The sequence below is a fragment of the Pteropus medius genome, unplaced genomic scaffold, assembly GCF_902729225.1.
Source record: "Pteropus medius unplaced genomic scaffold, Ma_sr-lr_union100, whole genome shotgun sequence".
NCBI lineage: Eukaryota > Metazoa > Chordata > Mammalia > Chiroptera > Pteropodidae > Pteropus > Pteropus medius.
The window spans coordinates 1644660-1648733 of record NW_024352004.1 but is presented as its reverse complement, the minus strand read 5'-3'; positions in this window follow the sequence as shown (position 1 = coordinate 1648733).

The following is a 4074-nucleotide window of genomic DNA, read 5'->3' as shown; positions in this document are numbered from 1 at the left end:
ATGAAGTCCCCAAATATCAAGTGCCGATAAGTTCCATGATCTTGAGGAAGTTACTCACCTTTCTGGACATCAGTATCCCATCTATATAGTGGGGACAGTGGTGTCCAACGTGCTACCTCACAGGACCCGGAGCTAAATAATGCAAGTGAGAGTCAAGTCCAGTTTAAATGCGTGTGTTGGGGTTGGGGGTAGAAAGAATGGGAGTGGTCAGAACAGAGCTAGTCATGTTGAGGCCACAGCAAAGAGGGCTAGGTCATGAAGGGGAGGGCAGGGAGCAGGCAGAAAGACAAGGGAGCACACCCACGCCAGTCCTATTGGGGCCTTCCCGAGACTAGCTTTCCTGAGCAGCCTTTGGCCTGGGCACTGGTGCCTTCCCTTAGAGCTGCTGGGGCACTGCCTGCTCCACTTCCTGTTGGGCTGAGTCCATTTCCAGTGCAGCCGTGAGGGTGATTAGAGGGAGATAACCAGCCTGAAATTCCTCATTTCCGCTCACTCAGGGTCTGGTGGGGAGCTTGGGGGATTGTGTGATTGCTGAGCTCCGCCTGAGACCTGGGCTTGTCTAAGGTTTGGAGACTTGAGGGACCTGGGGCCAGACAAAGATGGATGGCTCCTGAGGATTTGCTTCAGGCAGGGTGGCTGGGATTGGGGGCAGAATGTGCAGGTCGGGGAGGAGGGAGAGGTCTGGGGACACCCTGGAGCTGGATTTGGTGCAGTCATTGCTAGCCTTTCAGCAACACCTTTGTAAGTGTGTATGTGTGTGTGTGTGTGTGTGTGTGTGTGTGTGTGCGCGCACGCGCACGCCCATATGTATACCCACGGGGGAAGGGAAGAACTCCACCCCAAGCGTGGCTGCCTTGGGCTGGGTAATGGAGACAGGTAGCTGCATGTGGATGTCTAAGAATGCTTCTTTTGCATACCTGTGTGAACGTGTGGGTCCAGGAGCAGCTGTGGGTCTGCCTAGGAATTTAGACATCCATGGGGGAGGTGTAGGAGGGTCTGTGTGTCACTGAATGCCTGGGCTTGTGTTGCAGTGTCAAAGTGTGTGTGTGTGCGTGTGTGTGTGTGTGTGTGTGCGCGCGGTGTAATGCAGCTAGTGTCTAAATATGGGAAGGGGTGCTTCTGTGAGCATGCATTGTGTCATGATACTTTCTATTCCTGCAGCCCCATAAAAAAGGCCACAGACTAAGATTATAAGCTGGCAACAATACGTATTTCCCAAGCACCGACTATATGTTGAGCCCTGTGCCAGGCTCTGGAAATACAGAGAGAAATAAAACTCAAGCCCTCCCCTGAGGAGCTCAAAGGGCAGAAGGGGAGTTTGGAGCTACAAACCATTTATGGCACAAGACCGTAATTCCTGACGGCCACCTCCAGTGCCCTTCCTCAGGGATCCCCAATACCACAATTGTGGAGATGATCTGTTTTTACTGCCATCTCCCCCTCAAGACTAGAGCCCCTTGAGGATCGGCACTTAGTGGATACATGATGCTCCATGAGGAGGAATGATGCGAAGGCCGCTGTGAGTCGGGCTGTGACTAGGTGGTTCCCAGCCAGCCATAGCCCATCATGAGCCACATCCTGTGTGACAGTCCTACTAAAGCTGGGCTCAACTCCTGCTTCCACTACTTACAGCTGGGTCACATGCACTAGCTAATTAAGCTCTCTGAGCCTCAGTTTCCTCATCTGTGCTATAGGGATAGTGATTGCCCTAACCTCACAGGGGGCATGAAGCTTCGGTGAGATCGTGTGCTGAGCCTGGCACACACACACAGAACTTGGTCCATGGCAGTAACAAGGGCTGCCACTTGGGCAGTTTTGTGAAGCCCTGTTGACCAATAACACAGAAGCAGAACTCTGAAGCCTCCATGGGCAAGCTGGGTGTTTCCACCCTAGACAGAGAGCAGTACAGTGCTTGCATTAAGAGGAAGGAGCCCAAGGGTGGGGCCACATCGCTGGCTAGTGGGAACTCAAGAACATCCATTCAGATATTCTCTAAGTGGATCTCACTGTCCCACCGCTCATGTCTTGGTTGACTCTTTGGTGCTTCCTCCAAGTTCTTTGCATGACAGCCTTAACTGTCAGATGTTGACATAGAACTTTAATGAAATGTTGAAAATGTGTCACTTTGGGAGAATGTGCTCCCCTCACCCCCACCTTCTCCAGGCACGTGCATACTCGTGCGTGCTAGTGTGCATGGCATGTGCTTATGAGCATGAAGAAAGGACAGGCAGCTGGGGCAGCCCAAGCTGGACCTGCTCTCTCCTCACCTGCCCACACTTGGTGCCCACTGGGCGTGGTTGGGGCCTCTTCTCTGACTCACAGGGGTCCAGCTTGGCCTACCTTCCTCTGAGCATCGCTCAGTCTGGTTCAAGTTCTAACCAGTGGTGTGCTAGAGCCGGCTCAATCTGGCTTGCAGAGCTGACTGTGCATACCTCCTCCAAACTCCAGAGATCAGAGATGACACCACATTGGTAGCTTGAAATCAGACATGGCGGGAAATTTTCCAGCACAGAAATTGGCAAATGAGATAAATCAGACACCAATCTGCTCTCCCCAAAGCATGTAAGCACTCACCAGCACATCACTGGTGCCGTGAGTGGTAGCACCTGCCAGGCATTTAGCATCATCACTCTTATCTGCATTAAAATCCTGTGGGGTATTTGTCATCATCGCTATTTCATATCTGGGGTTTATATGTACATGATTTTACTCCAGGTCTCTGGCCACCACACTAGGCCGTGCACCTCCATAAATAGAACCCTAGGTTTGATAGGGCTGGCATAGCTGTTAAAAGATCACCCACCATCTAATCATTGCTCATTTGACAGGGAAATTGAGCTCAGAAAGGCTCACTTTGGTGGTGGTGTGGGGGTTCCTCTGCTAACACGACTTAATGTCACACCTGCCATCTTCCCACCAGTCTCCCAGCCTGCCGTCATGCAAGTGTCCACTGCAAAGCCAAGGTCAATGTCACCTGATGTTCTATATGCATGGCTAATTTGGGGGAAATTTTACATGCAGATCTTGACATTCAGTGCAAGTTATATTTTGTTTTGCTTGATTTGACTCAGTGTTTCAGACCATCCAAAACATTTTAAATCTTGCTTGGGTCATTTGTTGTATGTCTCCCTCCTAGATGGGTACTGACCACTGCCTTGATCACTCCATCTTCGCTGCAGGAATCGGGGTTAAACTTTAAAAAAGAATAAGCAAAACAGCTTTGTGGCCCAACCCTGGAGATGCTCATCTTGTCTGACAGAGGTTCTGGCATCTATACACTTTAGAAAGCAGGTTTCTCCTTGGCCTCTCTCCCCTTCTCCTACCGCTCTGCCTGTCCCACTGACCAGAGAATGTGGATTTTTTTTTTTTTGGTCTCGCGAACATCAGCAGCACTTTGTCAAACGCCCACTGAGGCCCACGCTGTGCACCTCGCCCGTGACAGTCTTCCGTTTAAAAGAGGGCTCTCTTTCTCTGCTTCTCTCTAAGGGACACACCAGAACTCCCTTTGCGGAGCAAGAGGGTCCTCCCAGCCATTGCATGGGGATCTCCCGCGCCTGGAGGGCGGCTCTGCGTCAGAACCTGGCCCTGCCCTCAAAGAGTCCCGGGCTGGAGCAGAGAGACGTGCACCCGAGGGGCACGAAAGCGGACGCGACACAGCTTCTCCGCAGACTCCAGTAACCTCGCTCCTATGCCCCCACGCCCTGCTCCTCCCGGGAGAGAATCCTGCGCGTCCCTCCACTCCGCCCCAAAGAAAGAGGCACAGACTCCCTGATCCCCATCTTGTTTTCCCACCCTCGCCTCTTCAAGCCCCGGGGGCTTCACGTTCAGCCGCCGCGTCCCGAGGAGGGCGAGGCGTCAGGTAAGCTCTCACCTGGGGCGGGTGGGAGGCGAGGTGGGGGCGGGGCGGGGCGGGCCCGGGGCGGCGGCCCCACCCGCGACGGGGCGGGGCGAGGCCGCGGGGGCCAATGGGACGGGGGGCTCGCCGCCCGGGGGTGCCACCAGCGCTGCTCCCTCCACCCCTGCTCCGCCCCGCCCTTGTTTAAAGCCCCGCGGGGGGCTGGTGGCCGCGCTGCG